We start from the raw sequence: 12413 nt of genomic DNA, 5'->3' as shown, positions 1-12413 counted from the left end.
TCTCTTGTCCCAGCTTTCTTTCATTTTTTGTAATGTTATGGCAAATTACATTTTTTTTTCCTCTTTGGGAAATACAGCATCTATATTTAGTTATCAGACCCGTTATGTGCAGAACTATTTGTTTACTTAGCACTCTGAACACATCAGAGGAATGAAAAGGAACAAAGGATGTGTTGAAGGTGTAAGCATTTCTTTCAGTATTATAATTTTCTTATTACTGAGCAAATAATAAACTCCATACTGTTAGCTGGGAACAATGCAAGGCTAAAACAGCTAAGGCCATAGCAATATTTTGGATGATCAGATTTAATTGCTTGTTACGGTACAGGATGTTGATCTGGATTGCTCATGCTCATTTACACTCCTGTGTACATTGAAATATGAACACTGAAAATATCAGTTAGTTGAAAATATAATTATACTGCAAAAGCAAAGTTCTAAAAACTTTCAAACCATGTTGGGCTTATTGATTTAACTTTAACACAAAGAAATTTTTTTTTCTATTGATTAGGTGACCTCAAATACCTCTGAACTATTTTTGAGGTCACAGATTTATTAATTATTTATTAGAAATGGCATATGTTCATTTTGCAACAACATTACTTTATGTCTTTGTCAGGGCTCTGTGTGTGGGCAGGTGGAAATGTGGATCCAAATGCAGGACTCCGAGACGAAATGTAACTAAAACCACAGGTTTTATTGCTGGCATGAAACAAAAACAGAAACCAAACCATGAAACCAAGCAGGAACACACAGGCAGGGTCTGCGGGTACGACGCGACACTGAGCACAGGAAAACACAGGGCTAATATACACAGGGTGGTAATCAGCGAATGGGCAACAGGAGGGAGACACAGCTGGGAGAGATCAGGGTTAACGAGACGGGGGAAACAAGCTGCACACACTAACATAAGACAAAGACTTTCACAATAAAACAGGAAACATGAATTACTAAACATGCATGCAGACTTTACATTGAGAGACAGACAGAGAATGACACATGGAACCTGAACTGAACTAAACGTGAGATATAACTGAGAACAAATCCTTAAGCACGGATAAACAGAAACAAGAAATAATAATCATCATCACTACGAGAATAAGAAAACAATCCATGAAGCAGAATTAAACCGAAATATAATAAACTCAAAATACTGGGTCCAACGGACCCAGAACCGTGACAGTCTTTAATGATATGGTATAGTGACAGACATTAAAATGGTCAGTGCCAAATTGATGCCATGAAGGAATACACAGGGCGCATCAAAAATTAAAGTCAATAACCCATAAAATCATTACATTAAACAGAGATAGTGTCAGGGTTTCTGGGTCGTTGACCCAGTATTTTCAGTTCACGTTCACTGTTTATCTACTGCCTGCTCCACTTCCTGTTTTATTGTGTTAGCCTTGGTCTGTGTGCATTATGTTCAGTCCTCTTCCCATTTATCATTAGTTCATTAGGTTCAGCTGTTCACTCACCTGTCTCCAATCGTTGTCATTGTTAGTTGTGTATTTAAGCCCCCTCTTCCCTTCAGCCCTGGTCGTGTCATTGATGTTATGTTGTCGTTTCCGCCTGCGTTCAGCCAGCCATTCAGTCAGTCCTTCAGTCAGTCGTCCAGCCAGCCCGCCAGCCCGCCAGCCCGCCAGCCAGCCCTTTTCTACCTCTGTTCTGTTCATCCACTCCTTATAATAAACCTTCACCAGTCTTCACCTACCTGGGAGTCCTGCGTTTGGGTTCCTTCTTCCTCGCCTCCACACAACGCCTGACAGTGTCTGCTTATAGTATATTCTAATCATATATCATATCATATTTTAGATACCATCAGTGTATCTAGAAAGTTACTGAAACAGAACAAAATCAGAAACTAAATATGATCACAGCTGCTAGGAAAATGCAGTTGTGGTGAAAAGGGCAAAGCCATTGCATCATTTGCATCATGTGTTCAGCAAGCAGGATAAGTAGGTTAATCAGTTTAAGTATTATATACTATTGATATACTAACTATCATAGTCTATTTGTACAGTATACAGTAGACACACAAGTATATAAAATAATACAGACGTATATAAATGCAATGCAAATTAATAAATGTACATCAGTACTTTACAGTATAATATTATAGTCAGTGTTGGGAAGGTTACTTTTAAAATGTATTCCATTACAGAATACAGAATACATGCCCTAAAATGTATTCTGTAACGTATTCAGTTACGTTACTCAATGACAGTAACATATTCTGAATACTTTGGATTACTTAATATATTATCATGCTTTTTACAACAACGTGAATGTACTATTGCTGTGTGATTTATTACTATTACTGAAGGTCCGCGACTCCGAACTGTAGTAAAGGGACCTCTGACTAATACGGCGGGGTCCCTGTCGGCTCGTAGCCGAAAAATAGCTTTACTTTGTTGTCTGGGTCAACTTTTCTTGCGAGAGACAGACAGAGGCGTTGAAAGGCTGCTCCAACGGAACTTATTGTTTTCGGAGGAAAACACGAACACGGTGTACAGACGAGTCTTAATAGCTTACTTACAACTGGGCTCGTCAGGCACTCTTCTTGGCTGCAGTGGTTATTATTATATTTACATGCTTCCAGCTCCCGTTTTTCCTCGATGACAACTCGTACCTTTCCACTCCCCTTTTTCTCCCTCCTCGCGCTCACAGACACATAACGTGTATGGCAGTCCATTCTCCCTGCAACACGGACTATACTGCCCATGATGCTACATTCTTTAGAGCTATGCTTGTAGCATTCTGCCTGTTAGCTTAGCACAACAACAACAACAACAACGAAAAGGCGCTCTCTCACCCAGGAAACACACAGTCGCAGAGAGAGAGAGCGTCTCCCTGTAACCATGGCAACCGTAATGCTGCCGCCTGGAACTACAGAACGTAGCTGTCAAACAAAACCCAAACAGTCCTGACCCGCAACAAAATGAAACAGGAAAGTACCGCAGTGTAATCCATTTATTTCAACAAAGTAACTGTATTCTGAATACCACCTTTTTAAACGGTAACTGTAACGGAATACAGTTACTCATATTTTGTATTTTAAATACGTAACGGCGGTACATGTATTCCGTTACTCCCCAACACTGATTATAGTGTAATACTTATATAAACAATAATGCTAATAATAAAAACAACAACAGGTGTAATGTCTATCACCTGTAAAAACAAACAACTGCACTAAAGAGAAGTCAGATCTTTAAACTTAGATTAACAAACTTAGATTACAAAGGAAATTAGCAGTTCTATGTTGTTTAGTAGCAGTTCTATCAAAAACCGCTACTGTGCAACAAACTGTGCATAATGACTTCATGGAGATCCCTTGACTGCAGGATGTGGCAGACAGCAGTCTTGGTGTGTAGCTGTAATTTAATAAGTTGAAAAAAAGGGGGTGCATAACTCAGCTTTGCTGTAAAGGCTGAATATACTCAGTGTACTGAGAAACGAAACAAAACAAGGAGCATGAGTCCAGATCAGTCCATAGACTAGAAAACAGTTCAACACCAAACTCGGGGTCGACCCGAAGGTAGACAACATGGGGCCAAAAACAGTTCAGGGGGCCGGCCGCGCGGACAGCAGCAGCGGCAGCGACGCAGGCAAAGCAAATTACGACCAAATTACGACCTGTTTGGTCGCCGTGGCTGCGACCAAACAGGTCCGGAGGCCGGCCACGCGGAAGGCAGTGGCGGCGAGAGAGCAGGTCTGGAGGCCACCCTCGACACCCAACTAGAGGCCTGGAAGGTGGCGGGCAAAGGCGAGGTGGTACAAGCCAAGCTGGATCTGATGATGGTGTAGCAATCGCAGAACCAGACGTGGATGAAGCCGACGTGACGCCGACGTGGATGACGCCGAAGTGGATGACGCCGACGAGGCGGGACCAGGCGAGGATGAAGCCACACAGGCTCGACCGGACGGCAGCGTGGCGGCTGCGGAACCTGACGGCAGCGTGGCGGCTGCGGAACCTGACGCTGCAAGCGACGGTGTGCAGGTTGCAGGCGGGGATGCTGCAGGTGACGATGTGGAAGTAGCTGATGATGATGCTGCAGGTGACGGTGTGGAAGTAGCTGATGATGATGATGCTGCAGGCGACGGTGTGGAAGTCGCAGGGGATGATACAGCAGGCGGTGGCTGAACGGACTTCCCCGGACCGTCAGCAGACATGAGGATGTGCTGGCTGGGTTCTCCCAAACCCCCAGCTGATGAGGCGTGGTGCTGGACGGGCTTCTCGGGCCCTCCAGCTGACGAGGCATGAGGCTAGACGGGCCCCTCGGGCCCTCCAGCTGGAGCAGATGCAGGGCCAGAGGCAATTGGGACCCCTGGCTGAGGGTGAAGATGAGTGGCTGACTGAATGGGTGAAAGCACTGGAGCCTGAACTCATGACAAAGTTAATGATTCCTCTACCAACTGAGCTTCTGACTGGGCTATGGACTGTAACAAAGTTTGCAGTAAGTGTGGTTGTGTTAATGACTGAGCTATGGGTAGCGGGGCTGAAGACTGAGCAGAGGGCGACTGAAATTGAGCTGAAGGTGGCAGCTGGGCAGCCGACTGAGCTGAAGGTGGCAGCTGGGCAGCCGACTGAGCTGAAGGTGGCAGCTGGGCAGCCGACTGAGCTGAAGGTGGCAGCTGGGCAGCCGACTGAGCTGAAGGTGGCAGCTGGGCAGCCGACTGAGCTGAAGGTGGCTGCTGGGCAGCCGACTGAGCTGAAGGTGGCTGCTGGGCAGCTGACCTAGCTGGCTGTTCAGACAAAATCCCAGACTCCTGCTGGGACTGTGAATGTTGGCGGCGCATCTGCCGCTTCCCTGTTGAAATGGGATCAGGGCTGGCAAAAGGTGACGTGGAGAAACTCTGCTGCGGCTGCTCCTGCTGTGGTGTGGAAATGACAACCGCTCCAGTCCGTACCACAGGAGAGAATGGAAGGGTGATGATGGCGAGGGTTGCATTTCTTCTTTAAGGGTGGATCGAATGATTTGGCGATAAACCTTGACAAAAAATGCTGCTGACGCCGAGAACACCAAGTAGCGAGGGCCTCCAGGAGGACAGTTGAATTTTCCTTTCCTGGACTGCCCATGCTAAACAGTTCAAAACTGAGCTTCGCTCTCAGATTTATTATTATTTGTTTTAGTCCTTTGATATTTAGGAAACTGACAGTGGAAGCAGTGGATGACAAAAAATTATCAAAAAAAGACTTCCTCTAGCTGCCTCTTGTAGGGGTTCACAGCGTGGATTACCATCCAACAGTAATCCCATAGGTGCACGAGATACTCCCCCTCAGAGGCGAAACGTGAGTCCACTGGATCCATACTGGTCGCGTTGTTCTGTCAGGGCTCTGTGTGCGGGCAGGCGGAGATGAGGATCCAACTGCAGGCCTCGAAGACAGAATGCAACTCAAAACCACAGCTTTATTGCTGGCATGAAAACAAAACATGACGTGAACACGGAATGCAGAGAAAAAACCACACAGGCATAATCTGAGGGTATGACATGACACTGAGCACAGGAAAACACAGGGCTAATATACACAGGGTCAGGGCCGTTGCTAGCCATTTGGGTGCCCTAAGCACAAATGCTTTATGGTGCCCCCCCGCCACTGAAAAAAACAAAACAAAACATTAATACTTTTGAATTTCTCAGTGGAATTTGTTTAATTAAATAACAACAAACATGACAGTTAAACAAATAAATAAGGTTAAAGGAGGTTAAAAATACTGTTACAAATAAATACTGAAACAAAAATTGAACATTGGAACAAAAACAAAGAGCCTGGCAATAATGTGTAATTTTTTTTATAAAAAAATAATATATATAATATAATAGTATTATTATTAATATATTTACAAATAGTTTCACAATAGAATTTAAATAAGAAACTTAAATAAGAAAAATAAGAATTTGAACACAAAAGCCACATTCCTTAAGTAACTATGTTAAACATTTTTACAATTCGTTGTCAGAGTATGCCCTAGACTCTAGGGCATACTCTGACAACCAGAAAATGCAGGCGTGGTGTGCCTCTCTAGGGCCTAGAGAGGCACACGCCTGCATTTTCTGGTTGCAAAATCAGCTATAAGGTCATCATATGATAGCTTCTGAGCCACGTCACCATTGATGCTGATAACAGCCAGACCACTTAAACGTTCCTGCCCCATTGATGAACGCAGGTACGTTTTAATGAGTTTGAGCTTTGAAAAGCTTCGCTCAGCAGAGGCAACTGTGACAGGCAGGGTCAGTGCAATACGCAGAGCAATCCACAGATTGGGATATACCTCTTGAAGCTGATTGTCATGTAAAAATGACAGCATTTCCAAAGCAGACGTCTGTGGTGGCAGCTGAGGAAGGTTGATGATTTCCTGCATCATCTCAGGTCCATCAATGTCAGCTACTCCCTTATCTGTCAGTGTCTTCTGTACTTCAGTGCAGTGTTTTTTTAAATCCTCCTTGGACATCCCATTCACTTTGCTGAAATCAAGCAGCACTCCATATTTCTCCTTCACTTGATTCATGGTCTCAAACCTCTCCTGTAGGGAGATTAAAGCAGAGTCCACAACACAATTGAAAAATGTGACCTCAAGCTTTTTAAGGGCATCATGGAGGGGCTCATCAACAGCTTCATATGCAAACTGCCTTTTTGTGCTCCTGAGCCTTTTCTCCTTCAACTGTGGTTCTATGTTCAGGGCCTCACAGAGTTCTTTGGCAGCTGACACAGCCTCATCAAACCCAGACTGTCTGTATTTAGAGAGGTTACTTTTGGCAGTGTCAATGAGCCTGACAGCAACATCGAGCTGCATGGAGCTGGACTGTAGTAACTTGTTCACCTGGTTTGTGATTGTAAGAAGTTCACACCACACGATGGAGCAAATCAAAAATCGAAATGAGGCTACTTCCTCAGCAAGCACTTGAGCCTCCACCTTTGCGACTGCATCACTTACAGCTTCTCTGGCCTCCAGGAGAGCATCCTTCACTTCTTTTGTCTGACTCCAGACAGCAGTTACACTTTGAAGCCTGCTTTCCCATCTAACGTCACTCCAAGATTTAAGTGTCAATTTCACATGTTTTGTTAAAATGGCCCATCGCTGGGTGGCACTGGAAAAGAAATTGAACAACTTCTGCAAATACCCAAAGTAGCCAGTTGCATCTGGAGAGGACTTGGCAGCATCAGCTATGACCAGATTCATCGTGTGAGCTCCACAAGGCACAAACAATGCTCTCGGGTTTAATTGTAGCAGTCTGGCCTGAACACCTTGCTTCTTCCCCTTCATGTTGGCCCCATTGTCATAGGCCTGTCCTCGACAGTTTTCAAATGGAATGCCAAGCTCCTTCAACTTGTCAAGGACAACATTGGACAGGTTAAGGCCAGTTGTTTGCTCCACATTTATATAGCCAAGAAAGTATTCTTTAATATCTGGTTGTGCTTGGAAACAAACAATGCGTACTATGACTGACATTTGTTCAGTGTGACTCACATCTGGAGTACAGTCAAGAATGATGGAGAAGTATTTTGCCAACTGGATTTGCTTCACAATGGCGCGGAATGTTTCTGAAGAGATAATCTGAATTAGTTTGTTCTGTGTCTCAGGGCTGAGGTAATGTGTGTGGGAACCTTCATCTTTTATGTTGGCCAAGTGATTTGCCATTACAAGGTCATATGTTGCCATAAGCTCTACTTCCTTCAAGAAGTTGCCATTGTCCGGCTCATAAAGACAGTCAGAAGAGCCCCTAAAAGACAAATTTCTGGAAGCCAGTGAGAGAGTTATTGAGAGTAATCGTTTGAGAATCTCTCGCCACTTTTTCCTTTCTGCCTCTAGTAAGGTCAACTCCTGTTGATCTATTGCCATGCTTTTCTTTAGCCGTGTGTCCAGTTCTCTCCACTTAAGCATGCACTGTATGTGGTCTTGGCTACACTCATGACCCCTCAAACGGATGTTGATGTTCGACCAGTCACTGAAGCCCTCTGTACTCAGCTTTATATCCTTCACACTGAAAAGCTTACATGCAAAGCAGAACACAGCATTGTTCTGCGGTGAGTACACTAACCAGCTCCGGTGAACCTTTTCTCCATTGGGAAGAATTTTGAACTTAAGGCTAGTGTGAAATGCTCTTCCATCAGGCCCCTTTGGAAAATTAAAATCAGAGCTGACATTAAAAGGACCTCTCCGCACAATTTCAACACGATCAGCATCTACAATGTGAGCTGGCCAAAGAGCAGGATCGGTTGAAGGGGGCACACATGTCTCCACAGTGTCACTTTCTGATAGTCTCTCAGTGACAGGACTCTCAGTGGTACTTGTGTATGGAACTGTACCTGAACTGGTGGTTGATGGTTCTTGTTCTTCTTGGCTAGGGATTGTTGCAGGGTCTACAATGGCTGGTGGTTGATGTCCAGGGATGGCACTACTACTGGATGGTTCATCCTGTCCTTGAGATCCTCCTTGAACATATTTAAGCATTGACCCTGCATACAAGAGAAAATATTCAGGGATTTTACAGAAATACAATTTTGAATCTACAGTAGGCCTACGAAAGATTGCATTATAAGACTAATAAATTAAGTAAGTCACTGGTACATTTAAAAATTACTAACTATATTTTACATGTATAGATTTTCATAATGGCAAATGGCAATATAAACATGCTGTACATAATTTGATATAAATGCGCAAGTAGGAAATCTATATTACTGGAAGATATAGGTTTCATATTACAGTTTCACCAACAGATGTCGCCCTTGATCTATGAACCTAAAGAAAGACGAGAACTATTTATGTGTTCAGACGTCAATGGCATAAATAAGATATGCGTCTTTATAGATATCCTGAAATGCAGCAACATACAAAGTAATCTTGTCTAATCTGATAATAATACTTGACTGCATCACTGACCTATCCCAAAGTTAAGGTTAATCAGTAGCATGCATGACGTTAGCCAGCTAGCAACCTGAGGAGGGAAATGCTAGTCTCACGAATCACGATAACGTTAGCAATCGTGAGTCACGATTGCTAACGTTATCTGAAAACCGTCAATTGAGTGACCATGATGAGTTGCTTTTAGTAGTCCATTCTATATTCATATCCACAACGTAAACAAACTACCCAACATCAATCATTTGCAACATTTGTTAACACAGTATGAACACTGCTAACAGGAGCTATCACAGAGTTGACGGACATGAGCGTGCAAGCAAGGGCTACAATAATGAACTTTTTTTTATTATTATTATTTAAACATTGCCTTACCGGCAAGCGACGCCTGAGTTTCATCACGCTTCCTCTTCTTCTTTCTTTTCTCCGCTCCCGACTCCTGTTGCCGTTTCGAGGCCATGTTCAAACAGGTGTTTACCAATTATAGAACAGACCACTGGGAGTGGGGGGGGCACCAGGAGGAGACTGGAGACAGGGCACAAAGCAGATTCACCCCTTTTCTCGGGAAAATTGTTTTATGTTGCTTTTGTATTGTTTAACCATATTAATGCATATGATATTTATAGTATTAATATGGTTTACTTTTTTTTTTTACGACCCTGATTTTTTTGGTGCCCTACCGGCCATTTGGTGCCCTACGCAGTGTGCGTTATGTGCGTTTGCGGAGCTACGGCACTGCACAGGGTGGTAATCAGGGAATGGGCAACAGGAGGGAGACACAGCTGGGAGAAATTGGACTAACGAGACAAGGGAGCAGTAGAACTGAACACACACACAGAATCAAAATACAATACAAAATACAAAATTAAACCAAGACACGAGAAACCCAAAATACTGGGTCAAAACTGACCCAGAACCGTGACAGAAATGTCTAGACTGTAGAGAAGTCAGGCCTTTGAACTTGAATCGGAAAGGAAATGACCGCACTTCCAACATCAGTTTTGACACATAAGATGCAATGACAAAACAACCTCCTGAGGTGTTGAGAGATTTCTTTCATTTTCAGTCCATATACAATTGGTGTCACAATGTTTGAAATGGACTCACGGGCAGATCAGGTATCCTTGGCAAAAGAGAAAGTGCATTTATTTACAGTGAGACAACAGGTGAGAATATATATACAGTGTGGCAGGGGAAAGGGTCCGGGGCTCCAGGGTCCAGGGGGAGACAGGGATTAATCCAATACACGCTCTCAGTGGGTTCCAAACACACACACGCTCGCTCGGGTCCAGGGCAGATCTATATACACACAGAGAAAGAAGTCCAGGTCAGGGATAGTCTCAAACTCTCAGGTTCAGGTTCAGAATAGACTCAATACTTGAAATGTGCAATTCACTTGTATTTTTATTTTTTATTCCTATTTATTCTATTTATCCCCTTTGTATATTTTATTTATATTTGTCTCTGTATTTATATGTGTGTGTGTGTGTGTGTGTGTGTGTGTGTGTGTGTGTGTGTGTGTGTGTGTGTATATATATATATATATATAACAATTCTGTAACTGTAACTTCGGTCGTTGCTGTGCTTTTTTTTGGAAGTCGAATTTCCCAGAGGAACCCACCCGAGGGATTAATAAAGTTCTATCTTAACTTATCTTATCTTATCTTAGAATGCTGCAAGTCGACTCTTAACAGGCATCAACAGAAGATCTCATATCACTCCACTTTTGGCCTCCTTTCACTGGTTGCCTGTAATTTTAGGTTTTATTTTGAAATTTTAGTTTTTTTTTTTTTTTGTTTTTTTTTTTAAATGACATCAGAAACAGCAGTATGCGACATTATGTGATGGCAGAGCTTCAGTTCATCCTTTGTCATTTTTTTTTTTTTTTTTTTTTTTTTAAATAAATAGGACAGGGGGAATGAATGAGAGAAAGAGGGGGAGAGAAAGAAAGAAAACCAAAGGGGAGAAGAGACGGTGAGAAGGGGGGGGAAGAGAGAGAGAGAAAAAAAAAAAAAAGAACTCCTGGGTCACCTGTATGGAGAAAAAAAAAAACAAACAAAAAAAACAAACAGAGGAGACAGCAAACAACAAAGAGCAACATAATAATAGAGAAAACAAAGCACCATCACAATAAACTAGCTAGCCATAGATATCAATATTTACTAAATAATAAACGATATTGTGCAGCACGCAAGATAGACAGCGCACAGTGTGCTTTGAGGTAGCAGCCAAGAAAGCTTTAGTCCGCGTCTGTGAATACCCATGTGTGCATACCTGTGTGGATCAGCATGCTTGCATTCCAAAGGTTTCTCCATGTAATGATCTGCTAGGGAGTGTGGGGGGGCCACAGCCCCGTCCTCCAGGGTGTGAAGCGGGTATGGAGGAGATCAAAACTCCAGACATCCAGAGGCCCCCAGAACACAAGAGACCATGGAAGACCAACAGAAATTTTAGTTTTAACCTTTCGGCCCTACATGGTCCTAAAGGTTAGAGCTTTTTTAAACTTTGTGGCTTGTTTGCAATGACTATTGAATGCTCTGAGACACGGCCTTATTATATTCTGTACAGATTCTTTATTTAACACAACGAGGATGATGCTCTTGAGTTCTGTGCTTGAGTACAGTTATTAATCACAGAGGCATACTGTGCATGGGTGCAACTGAACTTTGCCTGAGCTCTAATACAGATCACTTACAGTAAATCAACAAACCATTGTCATCAGTAAGGAAAATCGCTATCGGCTGTCCTAAAAGTCGCTAGAAGTCGCTAAATGACGTCATCGCCTAATTTGGATAATTGATCATGCTAATGTAATTGTAACCTACGCTGTTGAAGAGAGAAATAACATCGTGGAAGAGACATAAAGTCAGTAAAAAATGTCTTAAATGCATTTATAATTTATTTCTTTTAGCAATTATTGTTTTTTAATGTCACAATTCCAACCCTGCTCCTTTAACCGTGCTTGGACCGGAAAAAGTGATAGGTTTGAATGTCTCCTACACTGATAGCAGCTGGGGGAGGATTATCCTCCGCCTGTGAGCGCTTTGCCATGGGCGAGGTGCCCACCAGAAAAAGTTGCCAGATTTGTCGCTAGTCGCTTTTTAGGAAAAAAGTCGCTAACAGGGTCTGAAAACTCGCTAAATATAGCGACAAAGTCGCTAAGTTGGCAACACTGATTGTCATGTATTTCTAAGAGTTCACTGTATGTTTTCTCTCGCTTGCTCTCTCTCTCTGGCTCCTCGCTTTCTCTATTGCTCTAAAGCACCTTGTGTTTTGGGCTTTCTAGAAGATGTGGTCAATGGCTGTAGCGGATGGCTTGCTGCACACCTGTTCTCAATCTTCTCATCTAACTCAGTAATTAAGCACCAGCTTGTTATGAGAACCCTGCTTCGCGTCTCTGTGTATCCTTAGTTGCTATATCCCCGTGTCCAGTCAGTGTCAGTGTCTGCCCTAGTCCCACGTCTCTGTTCCCTCTGTTGCAGTGCGTGCGAGTCTGTGTCTTTAGTTCAGTCTGTGTCATGTTTCCTGTTTTATTTTGAAAGT

The sequence above is a fragment of the Rhamphochromis longiceps genome, linkage group LG16 (genome assembly GCF_057381845.1).
Source record: "Rhamphochromis longiceps isolate RC_006_pf linkage group LG16, R_longiceps_female_GT1.1, whole genome shotgun sequence".
Classification (NCBI taxonomy): Eukaryota; Metazoa; Chordata; class Actinopteri; order Cichliformes; family Cichlidae; genus Rhamphochromis; species Rhamphochromis longiceps.
The sequence above is the reverse complement of the archived record's forward strand: the minus strand, read 5'-3'. Positions refer to the sequence as shown.